The sequence below is a fragment of the Pan troglodytes genome, chromosome 4, assembly GCF_028858775.2.
Source record: "Pan troglodytes isolate AG18354 chromosome 4, NHGRI_mPanTro3-v2.0_pri, whole genome shotgun sequence".
Lineage (NCBI taxonomy): Eukaryota > Metazoa > Chordata > Mammalia > Primates > Hominidae > Pan > Pan troglodytes.
In genome coordinates, this window is record NC_072402.2 from 61,233,410 (window position 1) to 61,251,928 (window position 18,519).

The following is an 18,519-nucleotide window of genomic DNA, read 5'->3' on the forward strand; positions in this document are numbered from 1 at the left end:
AACAAAAGATAATTGCATTTCATAGCTGCATATATACACGCATTAACTTAAAAAAAAAAAACTGGGAAAAGAGAAAAACCACTGAGAAAGCATGGGGCTGGGGGCCACTACACAAGGTAAGGCAGTCAGTGTAAACATCCTACTAAGACTCATAAAGAGAAGAATAACATTTAGCTCAAAATCATTTGAGTTGCTATAATGTCCCCTTCCTCTGTGTCCAACCTGAGTACTCTTTAATAAAGTCTACTTTGCACACATATACCCATATATGGCCCCTCTGGAAAAAAAAAAAGAAAAGAAAACAAATGGGATTATGTCTTTGTTATTTGTTAACTTGCTCTTCTCCTTAATCAGATGTAGAAGTTTTTCCAAAATGAGTAAAAAGTCTACCTCATTCTTTTTGATGTTGCCTCAGTGTTTCATCATATGGATGCACTATTATTTATTTACCATTTCTTTATTAATGGACATTTGCTTTCTCAATTTTTTTCAATAACAAACCATGCTTTATTGAATCTTCTACTTTTGTGCACATATTGAGTTTTTTTCCCATATGGATTCTTCAAAATGGAATTACTAGATCAAAGAGTATGCACATTTCAAGTTTGGATAGACAATGTCAAATTGAATCAATTTATACTATGAGTGTCCTTTCTACTTGTCAAGATGTAACATTTCAATAATTGTTTAAATTAAATGATGTCCGATAGATGAAAAATATTTTATTGTTTTGGTTTGCATTTCCCTGATATATAGTATAGGTGAAATTCTTTTTATGTGTTTAGTGGAGATTTATATATTTTTGGTCATATCTTTTGCTCAGTTTTATAAACTTTTTTTTTTAATTGAGAAGAGCTCTGCAGAGTCATTTGTTTAATTTAATTAAAAAGCATTTATCATCCATTGACATTATGTAGGCATCACACTAGGTGTTGATGTCTCAAAGTTGTACAATATAGAGTCCCTGCCCTCCTAAGGGTGGGGTGGTTGGAGGGAATGCAGATTGCAAAGAAAATAAAAGCAGTAAGATGTTCATACTGTCATGTTAGACAAACTGCCTACTTAAGAATATTGGATTGCTCAGTCATCTCAGAGGGAGAAAGATTGAAAATAGCATAAAAGTTCAACTCTCTGGTAGCAAACCCGCAATATATTGAAAGTTGCTTACTATGTTTTAGCTTAGTGTTTTATGCTTAAATATGCCTCTTGACATATTTAAGTCAGAAATTACTACTTATAGCAGTTCTGAAGGCCAAAGAACTAAGAACAGTCTTTCAGGTAATTATTTCAATATTGAATGTTTTTTTTTTTTTCCCACTATGTCTTTACTTGCAGTGATGCTGTCACTCAATTGGATCAGAGTTCTTTGACAGCTTCCATGACCTTTCACTACACACATGCAAGGAGCCATACTCAGACCTACACAGACAGAGCCACACAGACACAGCTGCACCAAGTGGCATTATGAGAAAGGACTAGACAGGATGCAACTGTGATGTTACTTAGGTGAGGAGGCCGCTCCAGCTGAAGAGGCTCACAATGAGATTTCTATCTGCCAGAGATTTGAGATCGCTATCTGCCAGTTATGTCAGGGAAGTAATTTAATACATCAGTGCTGCAGTTTAAGATGAACTATAGAGACTTGGGGGAATTAGTAGGATAGTAAGTGCTTGACTTATGTCCAGGAAAAGGGCAGATGTACATCTTGATGGTAAATTATAAAAGTCAACTTGTACAAAAGCCACTGATAATTAATTCTCTTCTTCAATTGGAAAGCAAGATGGGTGGATGAAACTTACTGAGAGTGATCTCCCCTTGGATTTAGGCTGGCAGAAGAGTAGGTAGGCTTATTTCTTTTAAAGCACAATCCCCTTGAAACAGGCCAGAAAGGAGATACGGGGTGGGCAGGATTTATTGCTCAGGTCAGTACAGAGAAGCTCAAGAGGCCTCCTTTCTGGCTCTGAAACGGTGCTAAGTAAGGGGCCCCAGGGCAGGGGGAGGGTGTCAGAAATATGATAAACCATGAAATACGATAGTACATGCAAAAGCTTGTAAATGGTGAGACAAAAGTCACAAGGAATTATTTTCGGTAAAAAATAGAAATCCTACCTATTGGCATCAAATTTCTGTTATAGAATGGGTTTATAAGCAGCCCTCTGGTTGGAAGAGGATTTCCCTGGAAGCTGTGTTTACACAGCGAACACTTTGTTTTTGTTTAGATCACATGTGGGCTGGGAAGAAAGGAACCCATGTAGATTATGGAGTACTACAACACCCCGTGTACTTTCAAAGAGACCCCTGAAGCACCACCACTGAGCCTCACAAGTATTTTGTCGAGATAAGCACTGAAAACAAAGATAAACTATGACCGCCATCTTGTGGTGGGATCCACCATTACCAAGTTGGATTGAGTGTGAGGTGGTGGTAGTGGGGGAGGGGCTGAGACACATTTTCTTTTTTCTTTCTTTTTTTTTTTCACTTGAGGATTCTGGTAGGGACTATAAGGAGAAAACCTCTTGGATACAAAATTTGCCACCCGGCAGGAGAGCTATGTTAGAGGTCTTCCCTTAATTTGATTTAGGTTTCTATGGCGTGGAGAATCTGGAGTAGTTTTGAGAGAGTATTTGTCATTCTTTATCTCCCTGTTCCCAGATCCCTAGCTTGGGAAGGTATTTTTCTCACATTCTCCAGAGTTCAAAGAGCTTACCAAACAACAGAAACCCAAGATTTATTCTTCGATATTATTCCATTATATGCCACACCAGAGCACATTTGTTTTCACAACATTTAATTAGATTTCCCGGAAATGGAAAAGCCATTTGTTTTTTTATGGATTTACCATCAGTCTGAAACCTAAGAACCTTTCCAATATTTTAATACAAACCAGCCATACTGACTTAAATTAAAGGAATGTGTTCAAAGTAGAAATAACACTGATAAAAGAGGCTTTTGATATGTCCCGGATAGCACCCAGCCTAACAGGATGACATTTTGGTGAAAGTAAGTAAGATGTAGTATCAAAGGGAAATTTTTCTTTCTTGAAATATTTAAAGCATCATTTGCTTTTCACTTGGCAGAACAATGACAACAGCAACAAAAGAAACCACGTGGCCGTTTTTCACTTTGCAAAGCATTCTTTACAGATGCCTGTCTAGTTGTTCTTGGATGGCTTCAGGGCACTGACACCGCATTCATCTTTGAAAGTTCTCCACCAGGTCCAAATGGCTGCTGTTGATCCCAGGAATGAGTGAACTACACCATGCCTTCCAACGGGTTCAGCGTTTTATTTGTCTGTAATGTGGTAGGCTTAGGAACATATCTGGCTGAAGACGCTTATCTTTCACTATGTCAGAATCTTTCAGGGCTGCAGCATTCTATGTTTCTAATATCTAGGCAGGAGGACAATCAGATTATAAATTTCGCAGCAGTACCTAGAGTAATGCCTGGCACATGATAGCTGCTGAATGAATGCTCCAAGACCGAAGTATCTAGCTGTTATCTTGAAACCTAGCGATATACTGAAATTCTTGTACTAACGTCTACTTCAGCCCCCTCTCCTAACACATGACCTCAAACTTGGCTCTATTGTCATTTGAGGCTGGATAATTCTGTTACAGGGAGCTGTCTTATGCATTGTAGGATGTTTAGCAGCATTCCTGACCTCTACCCACTAGATGCCAGTAGGATGCTCTAGTTGTAAAAACCAAAAATGTCTTTAGATTTTGACAAAAGTCCCCTGGGGGGCAGAAATATCCCCTGGTTGCAAATCACCATCCTAAACTGAGCATAGTTATGTGGAAGAGATATGGCCTTAGGCAGTAGTAAATCATGAAATATGATATGAACACCATGGAAGTGCTCTTCTGACCAACAATACCTCCCCTGCCCTCAGTGTCTCTAGGAAGGATGACCATAAACATTTTAACTGAGATAGTTTTGCAGAAAGTTGAGAGCAAATGATGAACAATCAATCAGCCAGGGAAATGGTTCCTTTTTGTCTTAAGAAAAAGAACAGTCACTTGGGAGTAATGCAGTCATTTGTAAAAAGCAAGTGTCCAAGAGATAGTGTGTGTAAAGAGGAAAAAATTGGATGGGAAATTAGCAGACTTGCACGCTAATCCTGGGTTGGCTACTGACCAGCTCTGTCCCATAGAGGAGCTCTCTTCACTTGGCTGATAATAAGGGGGCTGAACCAAGTGACCCATAAAGTTCTTTCTCCTGCTCAGGTGTGAAGAAAATCACAGATTTGTTTGTCTAATGAATAGCCCATTATTACGTATTTTTGCAGAGGAGGAGCCATGCTTTGACAGAGTACAAGGCTAGAATCAATGAGGGGTATGGGAAGATAAATTACAGGGTTTAGGGGATGCCGTAATCTAAGACGAAGGTAATGGAGTTTCTGTTGAAAGGAAATAAAGTATGATGAGTATAACACAAAAGCCATAATACATCTTTGCTGCTCTCTCACTCTCTTTCTGTGTGTGTAGGTTGGTGGTAAAGATGCTAGGTGGGCCACAGTTAGCAAGCTAGTCAGCTTCCTCATAGCTCCTCAGGGAGGAGGGTTTGCTCAGAACAGTCTCTCTTGCCAAATGTGAAAACCACGATCATAGGTTACTGTCAGCAATGGGCAATCTTGGATGTGTATGGAACCTCTCATCAGAGCATTCAACTGATTCAACTGAATTCTCTTATTTTGCTGATACACATGTCAAAACAGTCCATAAATATTATATCTTGTAGAAAAGAATGTCATGATTCATTGACTAAAAAAGTAAAATGACCTTGAAAGATTCTGATATTCAATAGCATAGAAGTCAGGGTAGGACAAATCTGGCTGAATTGTAAATGTTTGAAGAGTTTTTCAGCCATTTTGGGTTTGATAGAACAACAAATTCATTTTATGAAGCAGTCTTACCCTCACTTTCTAAACATGATGTATGTTTGAAAGAAATTCATTCCATATGTTTTTGTTTAATTTTACTTAAATCATCAAAATATTATTTCTTGAGACTTGTTTGATGTCTAAGAAGTATTTAAGTCCTTTGAATAATTTTAAAAATATACATTTTTCCTCTTTAAAACAGGAAATCACTTATTAAAGAGTTTAAATGGGTTTGGACACAAATGAGATTCAGACTTGAAATCCTGACCCTGTAAGATTAGGGAAAGTTTGAAACTTGCCAAAATAGACTCTCCCATTCCTCCCTAAAAGTCAGTACCTTGTGATATCATATTGTCAGCAGAATTACTTGGGCATAGTTCAACAGAATGAAATGTTTTGTTATATTTTTCCTCCCAGTCATAGGGTTCATAACCTCAGTAAACTTTGACTCCCCTCTCTCTCCGTCGCATTGGCCTTCATATCAGGTAAGTCACTAAGTCCTCTACCTCCTTGGTCTGTCTCTCTCTCAGGATTTCCATTGCCTCAACCTCTCTCAAGCTTTTGTCTGGATCCAAGCTTTTGTCTGGATCATAGCATTTGCCCTGTAGCTGGCACCCTCCCTCTGTCTGGTTTCTCCCTGCACCAATCCAACGTGTATGTTGTTGCTTTTTAATCCTCACTAAAACATCACTAAATCTTCCCTAAACAATCACCCTTCCACTATACAACCTTCAGTGGTTCCTAAGGCCCATTGATCCTTTAGTCTTATTTGATGGTTCTCTGCACGCACTGCCCTGGTATATTTTTTCAAACCGCTGGCCAGTGGAGAAGCTCTCCTTATGGTGGCTTGGTTGCTATGTGAACACAACACATGTACACTGGTCTGTGATGCCTTTCTTCCTCGTCTTCCTACTCATTCAGTGAGAACCTGCCCAAGTCTCACTTCCTTTCTGATGACTTCTGCCTGTGGGATTACTCCCTCCTGAGAGTTCTTACAGCAATTGTCTCTCTGAGTTGGTTTCTGAGCTTATGCTGCTGCATACAATTCCTTTACTTCATACATGTTTTTGTCTTGCTTCTTTACCAGGACTAGAGACTCAGTTCTCCAGCAGAAGTTCTCCAAGTGTGGTCCCTGGACCATAACATTAGCATCACCTGAGAGTTTGTTAGACCTGTAATTTCTTAGATTCCACCCTAGATTTGCAGAATTAGAAATTCCAGGGGTAGGGGGTAGCACTCTGTATTTTAATTAACAAGCTCTCCAGATGATTCAGGTGCGTGTTCAAATTTGAGAACCAGGATTGTGAAAGAAAGAGACACATCTTAGAGTTCTTGGCATCCTCCACAATGCCAGGACAAAGCTGAAATGTGGAAGTTACTAAAATCCTACCTAACTTGAATTTTAAGACAAGTTTTCAATGACAAGCAAGAAAATAGAAATGCTTTCAAAAGCTATGAAATTTTAAGAAATAAAAAGCTACAATTTCTTACTGATTGCAATGAAGGATCGAATAGCTTACAAGTTTAATGGTAATCCACTTGAAGAGAATTTCTTCATTTTTTTTTTTGCTTTTTCCTTTCATTAGAATTTTAGTGTTGTCCAGCACTGAGTAGTCAGATGATGCTATTCAGCACACTGTTTCCAACATCCTTAAAACACGAAATCTGTAGTTTAGAGATGATTTTTTTCTTGGAAGGTTGTGTGGTTGGTGGCCATATGTGAGCATGGAGGATAATTTCCTTTTCTTCTCTTTCCCATTAAAGTCCTTTATTACAGTTTGGAACTCTCATATAGAGATGAATGTTGCTGTAGAATAAAAAAATCATGGTGTACAGAAAAATGGACCCTTTGGGTATATCTATACACCAAACAGAGGGGAGAATAAATTTAACTTACTGTTTTTAAAGAAATATAAATATTTCATTGTTTTCTTCTCTGCCCTTGTCCAATCAAATCGTATACATCCCCAAAATTTGTAGACTTTAGTGCTAAGGGAGCCTTAACCCAGTTGTATTTTTTCCACACCCCTCAAGAACATTGTACAGTTAGGGATGAACCATATCAAGTCCCTGGCTCTAGCAGGCCTGTGATTGGCCACTGAGCTAATCTGATAATACTTGCACCCATGAGCCCAGGTAGATGATAGAGGAGTCAAAGAGCTACCTTAACTTCCATTGGTAGTAGTCAGTGAGCCTGGGTTTTTTTTGCTTTCTTTTTTTTTTTTTTATGTTGTTGTTAAAGATAACAGGTTAGTCAGTGTGGCATTGGAGAAAAAGGTTGTGCTTTGAAGTCAGACAAACCTGGGTTTAAATCCCTGCTTTGCCTCTCTCAACTAGCCATTTGTTTCATGTTTGTTTTTCCTTTTCTAATGAGAATCCTAATACCTATCTGCCGTGCAGGGTTGTTGAAAGAGGTATTGATAATGTATGATGTACATGGCCCAAGTTAGATGCTCAGTAAGTGAAATTATTATTATTAGTCTCTGACTAACAATTACTGTTTGTAGTTCTTTTGTTTTTAATTTCAAAGACATAACTTGAATGAAGTAATCCCATTCTTCGCTTTTTTAATTTCAGAGAGCTCTGCTTCTAATTGTTCTTTTCTGATAGTAACTGGGTTGCATTGATGTAAAGTGTATTCAATGATTTTTTCTTTTGCTTTTCCTCTGTTCTTTTTTATTGAAGCTGTACCTCTTGAGTTTCTATGAAGCAGGTGTGTATCTCTATCAATACTATGAAGTCTGTCTAGACCTTCCTTTTTTCACGAGATTAGTATTTGTTGAGTGGTCTCTGCCAGGCTCTGAGGATGCATAAGTGTGCACAGGGAATAGTCAGAGAGCTGAAGTAAAAACTTGTTGTGACTAGAATAATCCTATTGTCCAAATTGTCCCTATAAACTCAGACTTAGGAGTTGTTGAAGCAGGTATAAGCCTACATGGTGAAATTTTCCAGGACTAAATAATAGGACATTTCCCCATCAATTTATAGTAGACCTGGTGCTTCCACCCTGAGAATCAGTGTTTAGTCAAGGCCTTGACTCTTTTATCTGCTGATGAAGGAGAATGTGTGCAAAAAGCTACACTTTTCCCCTGCAGCATTCTCTGAGCACATTAGCAAAATTTCAGTAATAGATCAGCAACATTACCTTAGTAAAGAATAGGGAACTGACAGAATACACTCATGAAAGATTTGCTTTCGTTGGGGAGGCCATCTGGAGAGGACTGCCAGGACAAAGGCAGCCTGGGACAGGGTGGAAAACCTTGGGCCATTAGGGTCTGTGGTCACCTCCAGGATGACCTCCAGTGATTCTCACTTCTTGTTAGTCACACTGTGTGTTGTTCTCTCCCATTTTGAATAAGGGTTACCTTAGTAACCAATAGTACATTGTGGAAATGACTCCTAAGTGTGACTTCCAGAGGCTTCTGCCTTACTCTATGAGATCCCTCAGATCAACTGCTCTTATGGGAAGCCAGCTGCGATGTCATGAGGACACTCAAACAGCCCCATAGTTTCTTGGGGTAAGGAACTGAGGCCTGCTGCCAGCAACCAGCACCAGTTAGCAGTATGTGAGTGAGCCACGTGGGAAGTAGATTCTTCAGCCCCAATGCAACCTTCAGTGACTGTAACCCCAGCTGACGTTTTGACTCTAACCTTTTGAGGGACTCTGAGGCGGAACCCACCAAGCTAAGTTCCTAGCCCACAGAAATTGTGTGAGGTAATAAATAATTATTATTTTAAGTCATTAAGTTTTTGGATAATTTGTTAAACAACAATACATAACTAATACAGAACCCAGCATGTGGTGCTAGATTCCTGGAAGAAAAGAGCAACGTTAAAAGAAATATTAAAAGGGTAGATCAGGGAGGCCAAAGAGACATTTTCTTCACGTTTTGCCCCAAAGTGGTATAGTTTACACTTCATAAAGGGGATGTAGTCATGGGGCTGGGAATGGTGGGAGAAAATGAATTCAATAACTAATTCTCAGAGCACCTGAATGAAAGGAAAAAAAGGCAAAACGATGAATGTTACTTTGGGAAGGACTCCTGAATATGAAGGCTTGGAAATGGATCTTTCAACATCCTGTGAAGTTGTGAAAATTGTTTTGTACTTGAACAACCCTTGGATTTCATCAGACAGTAGGACCACAGTAATGTGGGTAAAAAAAAGTCTCCTGAGATCCTTGAGTCATTCTTTTTTTTCCTCGTACAAGGCTCTAGTTAAGGCTACCAAAGACTATCTCACCTTTTAAAAGTCAACATGCCAATGAAGGCAGCAGTTTCAAGGCTTGGCAAAAGGTTTCACATTCATTTAAACAAAAGGGGCTCTTTCTAAAATTATCTCTAGCTATATTAAACTATGAATCATGTTTGTACCTCTAGGAAGGACTTAAGTGACATATTAGCATTTAGGGAAGAAGGCTTTGTATTAGAGAGTAAAAAATTTTTAAAAAACAAATTGCTGTCTTACTACATGGTTTTATAACTGTCAACTTTTTATGTGTTTTCAATTGGGGGAAAGGATGAGTTTCTTTGGAAAGGGGCAAGGCAGGAAATCAGTAATGATTCATACCACTTTTTCACATGCTTCCCTGATGAGTTTTAATCACAAATCTGGGTCCACTTGTGTAACAAAAACATTAAAAGAGGGTGTTTTAAACTACGTCTTTTTATTAATCATGTATTTGGTCTTGTAAACAATACACGCAAGCACATCCTTGTTACGTCAGTTGGAAAACAGTGATTAACTAGCTGTTTAGGAGACGGGAGTATCTTGCAATTTTATATGTACTTCTTAAGTAGCTGTGTGTTTTCTCTTGGGTGATTTAATTTGATTTAGGCAAATTAAATTTTAGAATTTAATTGATTTTTAATTTTAATGATCTCTCTCTTCTATGCTTTGCATTTAATGGCATTTTTTAGGACTGCCACAGTAGTCTTTTGAAAAAAGGGCACATTTACTTGAAAGAAATATACTTTGTTATTTCTGAGTCCCTTTGAAATCGCTGAAGATGGTTTTACTTTAGCTTTCCCTTCAGCCTAATTCCCTTTTCCCCTTTGTTTCTATTGGGATGAGGTAATCCTGGGTTTGTAGAGTCTTTTGTGATGGAAATGGCTATGACCACACAGACGCGGCATAATATTTACTTGGAATAAGAGAAAGAGAAATATCAATAGTGCTGCTCACCAAGCATTTGAAAATACTTGTGTCTTTCATTTCCAGAGAGAAAAATACCACTTTGCATGTTCATTATTAATTTAGGTAACTGAAATATAGTGTGTGTTCATAAATTGTGAATCAAAATTGAATGAGGAGTGAAATTTAAAAATTAATTATGGCAAGATCTGAAGTTATGAAGGCCAGATGTATTAACGATGCATTAATATAGTATAAGACATTCATAAGTAAAATAAGGAAGTTATATGGAGCTGAACAAGCTCATCGAACAAATAGGGGTGTATGTGAATACAGACCCTAGCTTCGTTGTTGTAGCCTGATTCTGAAGAACAGGTCAGCAACCTTTTTCTGTAAAGGGCCAGACAGAAAATATTTTAAGCTTGGAGGCCATAGGCCTCTATCACAACTACTCAGTTTTGCAGTTGTAATAGAAAGCAGCCAGGGACAATATGGGAATGAATAGATGTGGCAGTATTTCAATAAAACTTTATTTATAAAAGCAGGCTGCATGCCAGATTTGACTTGGAGACTGTAGTTTGCTGCCTCCTATCCTACAGAACATAATTTTTCTTATTTACTTATTTGTAGACCAATGCACTGGAAAGGGAGTTTGAAGCAGCTTACAAGTACAGGTCGAGCATCCCAAATCTGAAAATCTAAAATCTGAAATGCTCCAAAATCTGCAACTTTTCCAGTGCTGACAAGACATCCAAGGCAAATGCTCATTGGAGCATTTTGGATTTTGAATTTTTGAGTTTCAGATGCTCAACTGGTAAGCAAAAGGCAAATTTCCCAAAATTTGAAAAATCCTTAAAAATGTATATAGCAGGGTCAAGGCACAGTAGGACCTGGAGAGATTTTGTGGGTAGGAATGGAGTGGGCTCTAGCCTATAGTAGATTGAGTACATCTATTGCTAACATCCGGGAATCACTTGGGAGCAAAGTCAGTGTCTGTGGACCATTCAGTTTTCATTTGAGTGAATATTATATGTAACCTGTGCTGAGGATCTGCGTAGATGCCCTTCTTATCAGCATTGGTGAGAGCCTTCCAGGTGGGGCCCTTGACACCTAGAGGGGTGATGGTTGAAAAGAGAAATCTCCTACTCTATACCCCAGTGTGACTAAACAGGCCTAGCTCATCCCCTCAACCCCTGCCACTCCACTCACCAAATGGAACAGAAATTAAACACAGCCTTTTTAAATGTATATATCCTTTGTCCCTATGCTTCCGCTTGCAGGAATCAATCCTAAGAAAAATTTTAGGGAAGCTGCTAAAAACTGATATGTAGGCTGGGCGCGGTGGCTCATGCCTGTAATCCCAGCACTTTGGAAGGCCAAGGTGGGCGGATCACGAGGTCAGGAGTTCAAGACCAGCCTGACCAATGTGGTGAAACCCCGTCTCTACTAAAAACACAAAAATTAGCTGGGTGTGGTGGTGTGTGCCTGTAATCCCACCTACTCAGGAGGCTGAGGCAGGAGAATCCCTTGAACCCGGGAGGCAGAGGTTGCAGTGAGCTGAGATTGTGCCACTGCACTCCAGCCTAGTCGACAGAGTGAGATTCCATCTCAAAAAGAAAAAAAAAAAAACAAGAAACAAAAACTGATATGTAATATTCAAATTTCAGCTTCATTTATTAAACCAAAAATTGGAAAGAAGATAAATATCCAACAGGAGGAGAGTAGGTAAGTAAGTTCTGAAATATATGAGATGAAATAATGTATTATCTTTTAAATGGTTTTTGAGGACAATTTTATGACAGGGAAATGCTTAATATAATTTTAAATGAATATAGCAGAATGCAATATGATCATAATTTTGTGGAAACAATATTGCAAAAAGACTAGAAGAAAATATATTGTGGAGGAGATCACTAGCTATCTACCAGAATCCCTTCTCTTCTTCCTGATATATGGGCACACTACATTTCCCAGCCTCCCTTGCAGTTGCATGTGGTCATATGACTAAGTTCTCTCCAGTGGTTTGTGAGCATAAATGATGTATTCCATGTACAGATTTGACTCATAAAAATTTCTCACACATGTTTTTCTATGCCTTTAAATTAAAAAAAAAAAGTTTTACTGTCTTCAGTTGATTTGGATGTTGACACTCAGGGCAACCTTGGAAGTCACATGATGAAAATGACAGAGTGGCATCAGCTTAGGATCCTGAATAACCACAAAGAGATGAGTTGTCCTGCTGACCTGAGTGCTCATCTAGGACTGTTACTTGAGGACTGTTACTTGAGGGAAGAAATACATGTCTATGAAGTTCAGCTACCATGGTGATGCCTGATAGAACAGATGGGTGTGCATGTGAAACACCCACTGAGGACTTCCAGAAACATTTGGTTGGGGGGTGGAGAAGGCATGTTTTATAGGAACCCAAGGACTTTTATTTAAAAATGGGAATATAAACCAGTAACCTTTTAGCTGCTGTTCAAATCATCCCTTGCACCTGCATGCTGATGAGGTCTGAGAAAACTTGAGCTACATGTATTATTTGTTTGTTTATTTATTTATGTATTTTTGAGACAGGCTCTCACTCTCTTGCCTGTGCTGGAGTGCAGTGGTATGATTTTGGCTCACTGCAACCTCAACCTTCTGGGCGCTCAGTTGATCCTCCCACCTCAGCCTCCCAAGTAGCTGGGAAGAAAGGTGCATGCCACCACACCCAGCTAACTTTTGCACACATTGTAGATAAGAGGTTTTGCCATGTTGCCCAGGCCGGTCTCGAACTCCTGGACTCAAGCCATCCCATCCCACCACCATGGCCTCCCAATGTGCTGGGATTATAGGTGTCAGCCACCATGCCCAGTTGTACATGCATTTTTTTTAAACTTATTTTTAAAATATGTATTTAATTAGGAAAGTTAGGAAAAATACCAGTGTATACATAATGAAATGGGGAGGTATAAATAAATCTAAAAGTGTGGGCAGAAAAAGAACAAATTTATATAGAAGGTAAAAACCCAGGAAGATGCTGTACACGTGAGCCATTGAAACCTACACAGTTTCTGAAAATTGAGCAAAAGTTTAACTCTGATTTTCCTACCAACCAAAGTGATTTGTTAGTTGATTAATCCACCAGTCTCTTATCTCTGCAAATATTTCCTTCAGCAATTATTTCTGAAAGAAATTTCTCAATGTCTCTTTATATAGGAAACAGCACCCTCAGCAATATCCCTTAGAAAATACCAGAATGGGATTTACAGTGCTGCCTCAAGATGAACTGAAAGGACATTGAATCAAAACAAACTTTAGGAAAAGAGAATCTAAAGAGGGATTGGGAGGGACAACTGGACAATGGGACATCGGTGATGACAGCCCCACTTGATCCAGGAATTAAACCTGTGTCCAGAAAAAGCTTTGGAATTTCTGTCTTTCAAATAGTCTTTCATTCATATCCTTGCTCTTTGAGGCGTTTTACAAGTTGGGCAGCAGGTGATTTTCAGGAGCTTTCTCAGTAACTGCTATAGGCTCCCATCTTCTTCCATTTGCCCACATGTCTGCAATAACTGGTGGAGAAAAATAACTTCTCTATTGCCATCTGAGTCTTGAGGGAGTTCTTTTCAAGAACAAAATTTAACTTAGAACCATAGTTATAAGGGATTCTGGGAAATGCATTTCTGAGTTTCTCCCTTGTGATGCTGAGCAGGGCATAGAAAGAGGAAGATATAGTGCTGAGTGGATAACAGATCATCTGGCACACTTTGGTATATGGGGCAGACTTCCAGTATGGCAAGCCACCAAACAGACAGGCAAACTGAATTTACCAACAGTAGGTAGTTATAACTCTTTTTTTTTTTTTTTTTTTTGAGACTGAGTCTCTCTGTCACCCAGGCTAGAGTGCAGTGGCACGATCTCAGCTCACTGCAACCTCTGCCTCCCGGGTTCAAGCTATTCTCTTGCCTCAGCCTCCCAAGTAGCTGGAATTACAGGCACTCGCCATCATACCAGACTAATTTTTTTGTTTTTGGTAGAGACAGGGTTTCACCATGTTGGCCAGGCTGGTCTCAAACTCCTGACCTCAAGTAATCTGCGCGCGACGGCCTCCCAAAGTGCTGGGATTACAGGCTTGAGCCATGAGGCCCAGCAACATTTTTTGATTAAAAACATCTGATATGTTGTGGCTCTGTCCCCACTCAAATCTCATCTTGAATTGTAGCTCCCATAATTCCCACGTGTCATGGGAGGTAATTGAATCATGGGGGTGAATTTTTCCTGTGCTGTTCTAATGCTTCTTGTTAGCAGCTGCCACCTGTCTGGTGATTCTGTCCAGATCTCTCGTCCCTGAGGTGTCAGTTTGCAGCCCCCATCTTGGTCCTTTTCCACCATTTTCAGCCCCTCCTGGGCTTGGAGGACCCAGCGGGCCATTCTCTTGGAGCCTCGGCTGAAGTGGCTGGGCATGACGCTTTTACTCTGATGTCCCCCATAGATCTTGGTCATGGAGTTAACTCCAGCACCACCTGTAGGTACCGGTGCTGTGCTGTGGAAGCAGCTCATGTGTAGAACCAGTTTTCATCACAGGGAGGAAGCTCTTTGTGCTTGGCCAGCTTGATGGTGTCCACCCATCCAGGGACTTTCATCTTCCTGGACTTTTTGAGAATGGCTGCCAGAGCTCTAATGAACTCCTGCTGGTTCATGTTCTTTTTTTTTTTTTTTTTTTGAGACAGAGTCTCGCTCTGTCGCCCAGGCTGGAGTGCAGTGGTGCGATCTAGGCTCACTGCAAGCTCTGCCTCCCAGGTTCATGCCGTTCTCCTGCCTCAGCCTCCAAGTGGCTGGGACTACAGGCGCCTGCCACCACACCTGGCTAATTTTTTGTATTTTTGGTAGAGACGGGGTTTCACCGTGTTAGCCAGGATGGTCTCGATCTCCTGACCTCGTGATCCACCCGCCTTGGCCTCCCAAAGTGCTGAGATTACAGGCATGAGCCACTGCGCCCAGCCAGTTCATGTTCTTTACAGTAATTCCCCAGGCATTGTGCAGCCTCCGTGCTGCCAGCCAGGGGAAAGGGATCAGATGGTTTTATAAAGCGCAGTTCCCCTGCAAACACTCTCTTGGCTGCTGCCATGTAAGATGTGCCTTTGCTCCTCATTTGCCTTCTGCCATGATTATGAGGCCTCCCCAAACTAGTGGAACTGTGAGTCCATTAAATCTCCTTCCTTTATAAATTACCCATACTCAGGTAATTTATAATTACACATACTCGGGTATGTCTTTATAGCAGCGTGAGAATAGACTAATACAACACCTCAAAAACAAAATTATATGCAGAAATTAAAGCAAAATTTTATTAGAATTCTTAAAAGTGTATGTGGCATGCTGATTATAGTTAATAATGTATCATATACTCAAAAATTGCTAAGAGAGTAGATCTTAAATGTTTTCACCAAAAAAATGAGGTGATGAATATGTTAATTAGCTTGATTTAATCATTTTGCAATGTACACATAATATTAAAACATCACATTATACCTCACAAATATATACAATTTTTATTTGTCATCTAAAAATAATAATAATAAAAAAATTTAGCTGGGCACGGTGGCTTATGCCTGTAACCCAGCACTTTGGGAGTTTAAGGTGGGCTGATCCCCTGAGGTTGGGACCTCGAGACCAGCCTGGCCAACATGGCGAAACCCTGTCTGTACCAAAAAATACAAAAATTAGCCAGGCATGGTGGTGGGCGCCTGTAATCCCAGCTACTCAGGAGGCTGAGGTGGAAGAATTGCTTGGGCGACAAGAGTGAAACTCTGTCTCAAAATAAATAAATAAATAAAAATTTAAAAACCAGATATCGGTGACCGCCAGAGTGTTCACTACTTTAAGAATGTAATCTATTTGGCATTAGTTTCTGAGGTGCTAGTGCCTTATGTCTAAATATTCACAGAAATGGCTAAATCAAATGTTTGCTTGTGCAAAAAAAGTTATCTATATATAAATGCACAGGGAGAAAGATACACACCAATCTGAGAATAAAAGTACATCAGGAGAGGGGAGTAAGGTACTGTAGGACCAAAAGTAACTTTTATATAATTTACATTATTTAAAAATTATAAAATATAATTTTTTGTGTATTAATTCTGTAATTAGAAAGAAAAAATAGAGCTATCCCAGGATGATTAGTACCTAAAACTAATTTCTGTGATGCCGTATTCTGTGACAGCTCTTGAAGTCAGCAAATGATGGAGAGCTTGAGTTCTACTACAATTTCTGCATTAGCAAGATATGGTATATGACTTTGCTTATTATTTTATGCTCCTAGGCCTGTTTTCCTGCTTGTAAAACAAGAGGATTGGAATAGATGGTTTCTAAGATCCTTCTCAGCACAGAAAGCCTATAATTCTAGGTTTTGTTGGAGTGAAATACTGGAAGCATGGAACAGTTCTGGGGGTGGGGAGATGGTACTCCAAGGATGGTCTCTGGGAAGCAGGAACTGCTTGAGGCTACTAGGAATTCAGAAAGTGGAAGGATGGGCAGTTGAAGCAACTTCGTATCTATTAAAATTTCACAGAAGTTCAGCCTTTTCCTATGAGGCACTTGAGCTTGCACAGGGAAACCTGTCCTAATGTCTATTAACAGGGTTTAGTTTTAGCTGGTTTGCAACAAATTGCTCTATGGGTAAGTTATGGTGGGTATCCTTTCTGACTCTTTGGGTGTATGTTACATAGATTGTTGAATATAAATTCTAGCCATATGTCATACTTAGGTGCATCCAAAGAGAGATACTTTTTCCTTATATCCATTAGGAAGAATCTAGATGTGGAGTCTTGATGTTTTCACCATTTTCTACTATTCAGGGATCAAATTTTGCTAACAGTTTATGTTAAAGCAGGGGATCTACCCTTTTAGGGACTGAAAGACTGAAAGTGAATGTGAATATCCTTCAAGTAAAAGTGAAACTAGACGAATTATTTATGCAATTTAAAGAGAAGAAACACATAAAGACTTTACAGCATATCAGTTGAAAAAAAAATCTCTTAGTAAAAAAGCATATCAGCACAAAACAGCCTTAGTTTTCTGTTACTTGTTATAAAACATAATACATTTTCACACCACTTCTTGGGTAGTATTATTTATTTTGACATTTATTACACATCATTTATTTCCTGAATACTGCATGTTATACAGCAGAGTCTATTAGAGACACTGTGCTTTAAAAGCCCCAGAAAAATACTTAGAAAGATGGAAGACACAGGTATAGGAGCTGAAAAGTAATTCTGTATGTTCACAAATAGAAATGGTCAATATTAGGATGTTAATTTTCCCCCATTGACATAAATTCAACTCAAACCTAGTCAAAATACCAGTAGAATTTTTTTTGATAAGCTCATTATAAACTTTATGTGAAAATGCAAAGGATCTAGAAAAAAACAACAATTTAGAAAAAGATGAACAAAATTGGAAGACTTACTCAGCCTAATTTCACGACTTATGCTAAAGCTACAGTAACTGAGATGATGTAGTCTTGATGTAAAGATAAAAAAAATAAATTGAGACTCTGTCTTCCAACAACAACAACAACAAAAGATTAATGACTGCCCTTCTGGATTTCAGACTTGCGCGGGGCCTGTAGCCCCTTCGTTTTGGCTCATATGTCCTATTTGGAATGGGAGCGTTTATCCAATGCCTGTAACCCCATTGTGTCTTAGAAGTAACTAACTTGCTTTTTATTTTACAGGCTCCTAGGCAGAAGGAAGTTGCCTTGTCTCAGATGAGACTTTGGACTTGGACTTCTGGGTTAACATTGGAATGAGTTAAGACGTTGGGGGAAATGTTGGGAAGGCATGATTGGTTTTGAAGTGTAAAAAGAACGTGATATTTGGGAGGGGCCGGGGCAGAATGATATGGTTTGGCTCTATGTCCCCACCCAAATCTCATCTCAAATTGTAATCCCCATAATCCTCACGTGTCAAGGGAGGGAAATGATGGAAGGCAATTTGATTTTGAGGGTGGTTTCCGCCATGCTGTTCTCATGATAGTGAGTGAGTTCTCATGAGATCTGAGGGTTTGACAGTTTCTCCTTCACATGCTCTCTCTTGCCTGCTGCCATGTAAGACAAGCCTGCTTCCCCTTCTGCCATGACTGAAAGTTTCCTGAGGCCTCCCCAGCCATGTAGGAACTGTCAGTCAATTAAACCTCTTTTCTTTATAAATTAAAAAAATAAATCAATGGCACAGAATAAAAAGTCTAGAAATAGACTCATGCATATACAATTGATTTAAGAAAAGGTATCAAGGCAATCCAATGCAAAAAGGATGATCTTTTCAACAAATGGCACTGAAGCAATTGGCTAGTTGTGTACAAAGAAGTGAACCTTGACCCTTACATCACATCATAAACAGAATTTAACCCCAAATAGGTCATAGATCTAAATGTCAGTACTAAAAACTATAAAACTGTTAAACAAAAACGTGAGAAAATCTTTTAGGTGGTGAGCTTCTTGTGGCTAGGGACCCACC

General features: G+C 39.3%; 1 pseudogene; it reads right to left on the minus strand.

Moving 5' to 3' along the window:
* Positions 1–14,288: 14,288 nt before the first annotated feature.
* LOC740589 (small ribosomal subunit protein eS19-like) overlaps positions 14,289–18,519 on the minus strand; it is a 65,791-nt pseudogene continuing 61,560 nt past the window's right edge.